The sequence below is a fragment of the Aethina tumida genome, chromosome 1, assembly GCF_024364675.1.
Source record: "Aethina tumida isolate Nest 87 chromosome 1, icAetTumi1.1, whole genome shotgun sequence".
Taxonomy (NCBI): Eukaryota; Metazoa; Arthropoda; class Insecta; order Coleoptera; family Nitidulidae; genus Aethina; species Aethina tumida.
Genome location: NC_065435.1, coordinates 34,208,815 through 34,221,400, shown reverse-complemented (window position 1 = coordinate 34,221,400; position 12,586 = coordinate 34,208,815). Strand labels below are relative to the sequence as shown.

Genomic DNA, 12,586 nt, shown 5'->3' with positions numbered 1-12,586 from the left:
CAATTAGTTAGTGGAAAGAAGTACTTAAAAGATATATGCGACATAATTTTTTAGGAAACACATTTACTGATTACAGTACAGATTAAATTTTAAGGAAGAATTACTTCGGCACTATTCTAAAATTATAATTAGAATAAACAAGCTTAATTCTCAGATGTAGGATGAGTTATAAGGTAGGTCCATACTATCGAAACATGGGACTCGAGATGGCGATCTGTGGTACAAGAATTGAACTTCTATCCAAAGAAAATTTCGACACGAGGCGGATTCAGGTAGAGGCGTTACTTACCAAAATCGATACCTGGAATTTCGTTAATGAAGTATCAAAGTTAGTTAGATGTCAGGGTGACAAAAAAAGTGAATCAGCGCTTAAAACGTGGATGTAAATAAGATAAAAAGGTAAATGCGGACATAATCCTATGCATAAGCCCATCGGACCTCAAGAGTATCAAAGGATGCGAGATTTCCAAAGATGTATGGCACTTTTGAAACAATTATTTTATATATTTTATATATTTTATATTATTGGATTAAGTATAAATAAAATTGGATAATTCACGTGGTGTGGCATATATCAATGAGGTAAATATGCAAGGACACCCTTTACTGCCAGAGAATTAAGAAGTAAGCAGTTACTGAATATTGTTCATTCAGACATCTGCGGACCAAAGCGAGTTAGAACCAGAGGTGGATCAAGATATCTTCGAACATTTATAGACGATAATAGTGGATGGTGCAAGGTGTATTTTCTCATGTCAAAAGGAGAATTTCTTGAAAAATTTAAGGAGTACAAAAGAACTGCTGAAAAACGAACTGGTAATGAAAGTAAGAGAGAATTAGCTGAGAAATTGAAGATCAAAAATGCTAGGTTTTTTTTGGAATAGAAATTAACCAAAGTAAGAAAAGAGTAACACTTAAACAAAAAAAATATATTTTAGAAAGTTAACAGAGATTTAAAAATGTTCAAAGACTCCACACGATACAGAGAATTAATTGGTACTCTAATGTACTCTAATCCAGCCGATCAAAACTGGGGCTTTACAATAATTAGCTGTGTCTTTCTGACAATCGAACCTGGATTTGAGCCGCCTTTTCATTTTCTTATTTCACGGTTTTTGTCTCTTAATAGGAACTTCTTCTGAAATGAAACTGGCGATGTGCCGTGTGGTCCCAATAGGACTCTGAAGCACTCAAACTTCTTGCAGGCACGCTTGCTGTTTACTCATTTCATGACCGCTAATTCAGTTATTAAACTGTTTATAGTACGAAAACCTAAACTTAATTCAGTTGTTTCTTGGATTGGTAACCAAGGGACCAACCAGGCAAACAAATTTTTTTATTTGTCTGAATTTAGTAACTAACTAAATTCAGACCAATTCAGTTACCATATTCGAAAGAGGAGAGTTGCTGGTAACTTCGGTTACTAAATCAATAAACTATGTGTGTGAACTATGTGTAGTGTCCGGAAAAGAGACAAGCTAAGTGAAAATCTCAATAAAAACCAAATGTCTGCCGACGTTTCCAGAGGTACCCGATTTCCTTAGTGTTCAAATTTATGTATATTGAATTGTATTAAAGCATTGCATATTCTTCAGACAACAGAAGTATGTTTTACTTTTGATTAATAAACATATCGCCTTCATTGCTGTTGGAACCTGAATATGTACAAAATGTAATTTGATTTCAAAACTGAACTGAACTGAACAATTATTTGGTAACTTACAATTTCGTCGTTGAAAAGACGAAAACTACAAAAGAAATAAGTATTTAGTCTTTACACGTGAGCTGTTTGTTTCGTTTTTTAGCTTTCAATGCAAACACAAATTTAAGCAATATCGTTTTGTCATGAAAATATTTTGGTTTATATTCAAAAAATAATAATAATTTTTTCCAGATTGATGTTTTTTAATGAACTCAGAAGTCAGATTTATCTAGTAATAGAGGTCCTTATGATATTCCTTCTACAGCATTGAATGAATTGTGGATTATCATTAACAAAGCCTCTAAAAATGGAATTTAACTTGTATTTAAAATGTGCTTTATTTCCTAATGTACAGAAAAAATCATTTATTACACCTACCTTAAAGAATGGAGATAGTTTACTTGTAACAAATTTAGGCCTGTATGAAAAATGTTTTGTATTCCATAATTGTCCAAAAAAATTCATTTTCAAAATAGTTCCAAAATATTATAAATGAGAGTCAACATGGATTTTGCAAATGTAAATCTTCTGCGACCAACCTTCTTATTTATAAGAAGGGATCCTACAGCAGTATTTGTGTAAAAAGCAACTTTAATGTGTGGGCAAACGCATCAAGATATGCTCCAGCTTTTCTTTTACATTTACCCAAAGTCATTTTAGCTTGAGCCGATCCAACTTTTCTAGAAAAACTACCGCCCAGTCTATTACTCATTTTTAAATTTCAAACACATTATATTAAAATCTTTTATCTAAAGTATAACTTGCGAATATGGTGTTGATTAATTTTTTTATAAAAACTAATCACTTTACATTACAATCGTTATGATTATTTACAGTGGAAAAATTACTTGTCAAATCCAGCCCATTTAGTTTAGCAAACAATAAATCATGGCAGATTCTATGAAATGCCTTTTAAATGCCTGTATAAACAGCATCAACCTGTAAATGATTATCAAGAGCACCAACTGTCGAGAGGTTATAAATAAGAAGGTTGGTCGCAGAAGATTTACATTTGCAAAATTCATGTTGACTCTCATTTATAATATTTTGGAACTATGGCATAATTATTTTGGAAATGATTTTTTTGGACAATCTTGGTAAACAACAAGTAAACTATCTCCATCCTTTAAGGTAGGTATAACAAATGATTTTTTACGTACGTTAGGAAATAAAGTAGATTTTAAAATCATATTAAATTTCATTGTTAGAGGCTTTGTTAATGAGAATCCACAATTCGTTCAATACTGTAGAAGGAATATCATAAGGACCTCTATTACTAGATAAATCAAGACTTCTGAGTTCATTGAAAACATCAATCTGGACAAAATTATAATTACGTTTTGAATATAAACAAAAATATTAGATTTGTGTCTGCATTGAAGGCTAAAAAGTGAAACAAACAGCTAACGAAGTGTAAATACTTATTTCTTTTGTTGTTTTTGTCTTTTCAATGACGAAATTGTAAGAAGTTACCAAATAATTGTTCAAGATCAGTTTTGAAATCAAATGATATTTTGTACATATTCAGGTTTCAACAGCAATGAAGGCGAAATTTTATATATTTTCTTTGATAAGATAATAATAAAATTTAAACATCTTTTTTAGCTGCTTTTTTTCAATATTGTTAAACTTATAAATTCACATCACATAATTAGGACCTTCCTACTTTCCGCATATTTTGGCAAATTGAAATAACCTCTCTCAGTAATTCGCCAAAGAGCATTATATTATTGGACACCAAACGAAACGAAATTACACAAAGATCAGTTGCCAAAATTGTCAATGAGCTGTCAAAAAATGTTTAACCGAAACTGAGATCTGAGACGGCTAATCATTAGCGCTGTTTTCTCCCAAACCAATTTAAAAGTTTCTTCTCTATGAGAAGTCTCTTCCAATTCTTAGTGTACTTGGTCTAAAATACTTTAATACAATTCCTTATACATAAATTTGAACACTGAACCATAACTGGTGCATTGTAGTTAGACAATTTCGACATCACCTCCTTGGGGGTGACCGAGTTCCTGAGTTTTGGAGCTGGAAGACTTTGCAGGAGTGGGGGTGGCTGGTTGGAATAAAGATTTGGGATTAGCGTTAACAACTCTACTCTTTCGATTATGGTATCTATTATAACTAAATTCAGACAGAGGAAGGACGAACAACTCAAACAAAAATTGTTACTATCAACAATATTCCCTGGTTGCACTTTGAACAATTGACAAAAGTCGCTAACAATAAGAGACCTTTCTGTCATTACCAATGGCAGCGGTAACAATCGTCATTTATCCAAATTTGAGTGGCAACTACGGAAAAGAGTTTGTTAAGGAATGAAATTGCACATTGATACTTGGAACCCCTCTGTATAGATGCCCTAACGCAAGCGTCATGCTACGAAGGGTTTTTAGTTCTTAGTTTTTAGTCTTCGACGTTTCTAGCCGAGTGCACACTTTGTAATAATATAATAAACGTTTAGTGTTCTTGTAACATCGACTTTTAATCTCATCACACTCGCACCTCAGTTTTCAAAAGTGTTTGTAGTGATATTTTTGTTTTTATTTAGTGTCCCTTTTTGTCTGAATTTAGTTAGTTACCAAATTCAGACAAATGAAAAATTTGTTTACATGTCTGGTAACCTTGGTTACCAAATTTTTGTTTTCGTACTATAAACAGTTTAATAACCGAATTAGCGATAATGAAATGCGAAAACAGCAAGTGTGCCTGCAAAATGTCGAGTGGTTCCGAATCCTATTGGAACCGGACGGCACATCGCCAGTTCCGTTCCACAAGAAGTTCATACTAAGAGACAAAAACCGTGAATGAAGAAAAGGAAAATGGGGTTCAAATCCAGGTTCTATTGGCAGAAAGAAAGGTCAACCGCGCGGTAAACCCTGAGCACGACTCCGTTCGAAGTTCCGAAAGAGTTAACTATCTAAAGTAAGTAACAACAGCAAAATTCGGCAAAGCGCCACACCCACATCAGACCCCCAAATGGAGTTAGAGATAACGTTCGTCCTTCTGTTTGAATTTAGTTATAAGAGTTGCCATATACAGACAAAAGAGAAGAGTTGTTAATTTGGCTGGTAACCTCGGTTACGAAACCAATAAACCATGTGTAGAGTCCGCGAAAAAGATAAGCCAAGAGGTACCTGACAACTAGACGTTAAGATTAAAATCTCGGAACTAGAGGGTGAATTACAACGAATGAAAGTAAGTAATGCATTAAGCTATCTGCTAAGCTACAGATACCATCGGTAAATCCTGGAAGTACTCCTACTTCTAACCCTAACACCAATCCTTCCTCCCGACCAGCCACCCCACACCTCCAAAACGCAGAAGTCTTCCACAAAGTGGGATACGCCTATGGAGGTGTTCTCGAAATCCTGACGACGCACCCCTGTGCTCACCGAAAGGACACGGAAGCACTGGAAGTATTTGTTTCCATTAAGGTCAAAACACAAAAGTTAATAGTTAGAACATGCCTGCTTACAAGGCGACGTGGAATGATAATGCAAGGTACTCAGTAAAACGCTTATTGACTATCTTACAACATTGGTGGGCTGTATACAACTAACTCTGCTCTTACAACTTAACTCTGTTTCTATAACTACGCTCTTCTATTGTTTTTATTCTCCGTTGTCATCACAGCCGTTATACACGATGTCTAGATATTCTAACATAACTTGCCTCGAGTGAATTGGACCAATGATGAGTAAGTATAGTGTTTGCATGAGTACTGAGGTTTACACTTTAAACTATCAATTATCATTGGTTGATTGTGTCTTATGAAATTTTATACAACATGTTCCTATTTTATCTACATGTAAAAAAATTAAGAACTAAGTTTCCTAAGTTGTTCTCTAAAGAGCTTATAAAATTAACTATTCGTTATTCATTTGTAGACATTTGAATTCCGTTCCCATAAACAAATTTCAATTTTGTTCATAAAATCAGGTAGACCAAAAATTTTCTTTACTTGTTTACCTCCAAACTTTAATCAGTTCAAACATTTCATACGAACCACATTTCTCTGAAGTTGCTCCTACGCTTCAATTCAAAATTATTAGTTAAATATTCTCTCTTTTATTAATGAGTCTCTGCCTCATTGGAAATGATAAAGTAATGCTAGAAATGAAACAGATCGTATCAAACTGTTAGTTTTAGGTAATATTTTTGTCTAAATTCATTAATTTACTTACAGGAATCCCAACTAAACAAAGAATAAGAACTCTCATGTATATGACGCTCCTTAAAACAACACATTAATACCTAATTAATTTGTTTTCAGAATAAATTAAGATTGAAATCTTAAAGTACGATGCAAAAAGCAAATGGTGTACAGATTCTAGTGGCCCAAGAATTGGATTTAAATGTAAGTATAATTTTCATCTGTATTCAAGATTTTTATAATTAATGACATATTTTATGTTAAAACACACAATTAAATTATATAATTTAAATGAAAAACAAATAAAATTGGTATATATAATAAAATTAATCTTTAATATTAATTTTATATATCTTTTTTAAAGTATTTCGACGATTCGTTGGGCACGACGAGTTACGTTCACATGGAAAGGCTGATTACCATCATATAAATGAAGATGAAATGAGCCACGACAAAACCTGACGACATCGGCAAATATTTTCTCTGAGGCTATGAAATATGAATAAAAAGGCTGAGGACTGGAATGTTTCCATTGGAGTTCCACATATCTATCTCTGTATATAGCAAGTACTTTCATTTTATGGAAATGTTTCCATAGTGTGGATCTAGGTTTCAACTCATCTATCATCTGAGAATGAAGCTTGTTTATAGCAATTATAATTTTTGATTAGTGCCGAAGTAATTTTTCCTTAAATTTTAATCTGTACTGTAATCACTAAATGTGTTTCCTAAAAAAATATGTTCCATATAACTCAGTACCTCCACTGAATAGCTGAAGGTTAAAAAAATCGACAATGGGTCGAAACCATTTATTAACAACCAAACTTATATTAAATTAACCACATAACTTAAAGGTACACAAAGTAGTTTTATTTGGAAAGTTATATTATATATAAATATTTGGGAATCACATTTATAGTCATTTAGTGTGGGTTGAAATATAAGGATGAATTTGATTCGGAACAGTTCTACCATTTAGTATAACTCATCTCATCTCGATATTTCTTAGCTCTGTCAATTTGTTGACACTGTGGATTCAAACGAATAGAATTATACCAAAAAATATAACTGAACCACAACTTGATGTAATATTAATACAATGTAAGATCAAATCAAATTTACTTGAAAGACGACATCCCTCACCTCTCATAGCAACAAAATATATATCGGCATTTAAGTATAAAGTTAACAATGTTAACAAAAACAATTTCTATTCACATGTTAATTATCTGCAGAATCACAGACAGTATTTCTTTGATTCAAAATAAATGTCGACGAGAGATCTTCAACTGATTTGATTTCAGTGACTCGTAATCGAAACCTTCAGACAGTAGGTTGCTATTATTGTAAATGTTTAAATATTTCACCTTTTTAAATCAAAAGATAATTCACCTAGTTGATTTTTTAAGCAAGAATTTGTGAGCGGCAAATTTCAACTAGGTACTGAAATTTTTCTATCACGTTTGGTTGGATTATTACCCTCAAATAACACTAAGATACCAATCTTTCCAAATTTGCTAATTTTATGTCAAAATTTAATTAGTTTCCTCATCTCTAGATGACAACTTCAAATAATGTCAGCACATTTTATTAACAAAATCATGAAAAAGTGATTTCTACTTTACAATTTGCTGATTTGCAATCTTTGTTCAGATGAAATTTATAATTAATAGCTCTATCATTTGTAATTTAGTTGAAATTTTCATCTACGTTTGTGCATATATATTTTAAGTGTCTCCACGTTTTCTTGAGAGCTGACAAATTGGACAACTTGGCCTTAGTTGCTGATTTATAATCGCGATTCTAGGAACCTGGGATCCTATTAATTAGTATTTTTCTAAAAAATCTTTATAAACATTCAAGAGGTGAAACACAATTTACTTTACCTACATGCTCCATACTTGCTTTAAAATAAAGTTCAAATCGTGGTGGTGAATCAAAACTTGAAGATTGTGATGCACAATATAAATTGAACTTTGCGAATGTTATTTGATGGGATAAGAACCCTTTAGAAGATAAATAAAAGTTGCTCAAGTTTTTTGTGCTCTTCGCAATAATTAAATGAACAAGTTTAGAAGGTAAATTTACCAAAGAATAGTTATGTACATAATCTGGGTTCAATAACCACGAAGGCAGTTCTTCTTCCTTTCTATTTACCTGGAAGAATATCATCATCTGACACATGTCTGATCGGTATTCCAAATAAAAGCTTTTCTAAGAAAATTGATTCTCAATTCTTGACTCTGTTATAGCGTAAGCTTTATTTTCAATAATAAGATGTTTTTTCGCATTGTAAATTAAATTGTATCAAAAGAATGTTTCACTGTTAACTGTCACAGAAGGATAGCTCCTCCATTATTATTATAGAATCCTGTGTTCAGAATATCTCGACAATTTAGAATATCATCTTTCTATATTTGGTATCGCCAATATAAAATCGACCAACAAGCAAAATGAAATAACTGAAATATCAGTTGTCAGTTAGTTTTCAAAACAAACGTACAGGACCAGTTCTCAAAAACTTATTCTCCTGTTTTAAGAAATTGTTAGTAAATAATTTCATTATTTATTCCTTATGGTATTACTCAAGCCTTAACCACTATGTTAAACCCTACACATTTTCCATTTAAAAACAATCCATTGATGTTAATCATCAAATTACATCTGAAATAAATTGATGGCGTGTTTGTAGTTGTTGAGTTTTTGAATGATGAGATACCTAGTGTTCTCAAGTTTCACAGCATCTCTTGAATGTTGAAATTGTTAATATTTCAAATTAAGTTGTAGGAACAATTGTAAATAACAGTTGCTAATTTACAATAAGTGTTGTATTGTTTTTTAAATTTGATTTCCCTTAGCTACATAATTTGTTGCATTTATTCAATCATATTGGAACAGTTACACTAATAACAAAATATATCTATTTTAGAGCTCTGATTTCAAATGGTGTTAATTCGTCATGAAATTCTCGAAAATCAAGTCACATGAAAAATTCCCGTGAGCTTTAATTTTGCTGAATCAAAATATTACCAATCATATTAAAATTCATTTAAGTAAAGTTAGGCATATGGTATATTATCAAAACACCAAGATGTCTTAAAAACTGTAAAAAAGAATTCCGATTTGTATATATATTAAAAGTTAATCGAAGTTATACAATATTACATGGTACAGAGAGTATTTAGTGTACAATATCGTGTTATATATACCGCCCCTTTGGTTAACTGAATCAGTGCACTACATCGACGTATAATCAAATTGAGTCATCCTTAATTAAAAATCGCTCCGTTATTTTCCTTCTTTCAAAAAAACCTTTGGTCACTGTGTTTTTCAATCTCTTCTACAATATGATATATTCAATCAATTTTTGAAGATAATTTTTGCAATACCCTCAAAAATTATTTCTTTTTACAGATGGCAAATTTAAACAAAGCATCCTAAGAACTCCATGAACATCCCAACGCATATGGAGAGTTACTACCACGATTTTAACATATTTTTAAAGCAAGTATGGAGCATATAGGTAAAGCAAGTAAATTGTGTCTCACTTCTTGAATGTCTATAAGAGCATAAACTTTCATTTCAATTATGATATTATGATTATTATTATTATTATAGATAATTTAGAAGAATACTGCTTAATAGGATACAAGGGTCCGCGATGTTTGGTAGTATAAAATACCTTCATTCTATGATCAGTATCGCGAATAAGCAGAACGAAAATACTCCATCTTTAGTTCTCGATGTTGTCAGTGTGTTGCCAAAACACGCATACTGTCAAGAAAATATGGAGACACCAAAAATATATATGCACCAAAGTAGATGAAAATTTTAGCAGAACTGCAAATGATAAAGCCATTAATTATAAGTTTCAACCGAACAAAGATTGCAAATCAATATTTACGCAGAAATTTGTAAAATAGAAATTAGTATTTTATGATTTGGTTTATAAGTTGTGTTGATATTATTTGAATTTGTCATCCAGACATGAGGAATCTAAATGATTTGCGATATAAAATTATCAAATATGGAAAGATTAGTATATCATTTGTCGCTCAGTTATTCAAGCTGAGAGAATCACCTACGTGAATTTACTGTTGATTTAAAAAGGTGAAATATTTAAACAGTTACAAAAATAGCAACTTACTGTCTCAAGGTTTAGATTACGTGCCCTGAAAGTCACTGAAATCAAATCAGTTGCAGATCTCTCGTCGACATTTATTTCAAGTTTCAATAGCAACCAATTGTTTGTCAAAAAATAAAATAACATTTATGTTGCTAAGATTACGTTTCCTTATGACATATGTCAGAAGTATGTAATATAGCAAAAAAGTTGTCTTCTCCCAAGCAAAACTTGATTTGATTCTTATATTGTATTTCACCAAATTGTGGTTCAGTTATATCTTTTCTTATAATTCTATTCGTTTTAATCCACAGTGTCAGCAAATTGACAGAGCAAAGGAATATCGTGATGATTTTTCGATTTGTTATAATATTGTTGATGGTAGAACTGTTTCGAATCAATCTCATCCTTATATTTCAACCTACACTGGAAGACTATAAATGAGATTCACAAATAATTAAATATAACTTAACTTTACAAATAAAATTACTTAGTTTAACTTAAGTCGACAATTTAGTTTAGTGTTATAAAATGGTTTCGACACATTGTCGATTTTTTCAACCTCCAATTATTCAGTAGAAAGATTTACAGCTATATACAACATAATTATTTATGATATAAACATAATTATTTAGGAAACGCATTTACCGTCATAAAGTACAGATTACAATAGGAAAAATTTCTTCGCCACAATTATAAAATTATAATTATTATAAACATGCTTAATTCTCAAAATGGAAGTACCAGCTTTATACACAGACAGATATGTGGAACTCCAACGGGAACATTCCAGTCCTCAGCCTTTTTGGTAGAACTTTTGGTAATGCTGTTTTCTTCTTTATTGGGATTTTTGCTTGTACTTTTTTTGATTTCTTGGATTTTTTTTTTCATATTTCCCGATATGTGGCTTTGTCATAGCACATTTCATCTTCATTTATATGATAGTAATCAGTCTGTCAATGTGTCAATTCCTGATGTCCAACGAATCGTCGAAATAGCTTATTTGTTTTTTATTTAAATTAAATAATTTAATTGTGTGTGTTTTAGCATAAAATATATCATTAATTATAAAAATCTTGAATACAGATGAAAATTATACGTACATTTAAATCCAATTCTTGGGCCACTAGAATCTTTCCAGCATTTGCCTTTTACATCGTACTTTCAGATTTCAATCTTAATTTATTGAATTTATTCTGAAAACAAATTATGTATAAGAGAGGTATGTTTCGATATGAAGTGATTAAAGTTTTGTGGTAACCAAATAAAGAAATCTTTTTGGGCTACTTGATTTTATGAAAAATATTTAATTTTGCTTATGACAACGAAATTCAAATATCTGCAAATGAATAATGAATTGTTAATGTCATAAGCTCTTTATAGAACAACTTAAGAAACATAGTTCTTAATTATTTTTACAGGTAGATCAAGTTGGAACATATTGTATAAAATTTCATAAGATTTGTGCTCTCAATCATTAACATCCATATTGCTTAAAAGTAAATCCCAATCAACTAATGACAAGTGATAGTTTAATGAGTAAACCTCAGAACTCATGAAAACACTAAACTCATCATTAGTCCAATTCACTCGGGGCAGGTTTCAATCTCCAGTTACTAAAAATATATCCACTGATGCACAATGATTGGAATAAAAATCAGAACCAGATGCTGGTAAACTGTTCCAATTATTCACTTTTGGCTTTTGACCATAATGGATATAAAGACATCCAGTACTTTCATATCTTTTCGGTGAGCACAGGGGTGCTTCATCATCAGACGATTTCGACATCACTTTTATAGGCGTGACCCACTTCGTGGAAAACTTTTGCGTTTCGGAGGTGTGGGGTGGCTAGTTGGGAGAAAGGATTGGTGTTAGAAGTAGGAGTATTTCCAGGATTTACCGAAGGTGTCTGTAGTTTAGCAGACAGCTTACTGCATTACTTACTTTCATTCGTTGTAGTTCACCCTCTAGTTCCGATATTTTAATCTTAAGGCCTCTTGAAGCGCCGGCAGACTTTTGGGTTTTATTGAGATTTTCACTTGGCTTGTCTTTTCTCCTCAAACTACAAATAGTTTATTTATCTGAGTTTGAATCCGAATATAATATATATATATATAATATATAGGGCATAGGGAATATAATAAATATATATATAATATATAGGGCAAATTTTAATATTGATAAGATTTAGATGACTGAGATAATGTTAGAAATTGTTCAGTGTTCAAATTTATGTATTTTGAATTGAATTAAAGCAAAAAGGTCAATACACTAACATTTAGAAAAAAGTTTTCATAGAAAAGAAACACTTAAATTAGTTTGGCAATATTGTGAAGACTGATATGGAATACGGTTCGTATTCTTTGACAACTCCTTGACAATCTTGACAACTGATCTTTGTGTAATTTTATTTTGTTCGGTATCCGATCCTATAATGCTCTTTGGCGAATTACGGAAAGAGGTTATTTCAATCTGCCAAAATGTGGAGAATGTGTATCGTATAAATATTACTCCAGGAGCTGACCCAGCGTACTAAATTTGATAATATGCTTTCCTTAGTTAACTTAATGCTGTCTTGTTAACCCTAATTAGTTTA

The 12,586-nt window shown here is 31.5% G+C and overlaps 1 long non-coding RNA gene across 1 annotated transcript in view; it reads right to left on the bottom strand.

Moving 5' to 3' along the window:
- The window catches only part of LOC126264213 (uncharacterized), a 48,519-nt gene extending 37,362 nt beyond the window's left edge, over window positions 1-11,157 (bottom strand). The window contains exon 1 of the long non-coding RNA XR_007546973.1: window positions 11,091-11,157. This is a non-coding gene — a long non-coding RNA (uncharacterized LOC126264213). The remainder of the gene's footprint in view (window positions 1-11,090) is intronic.
- Between the last annotated feature and the right edge of the window lie 1,429 nt (window positions 11,158-12,586).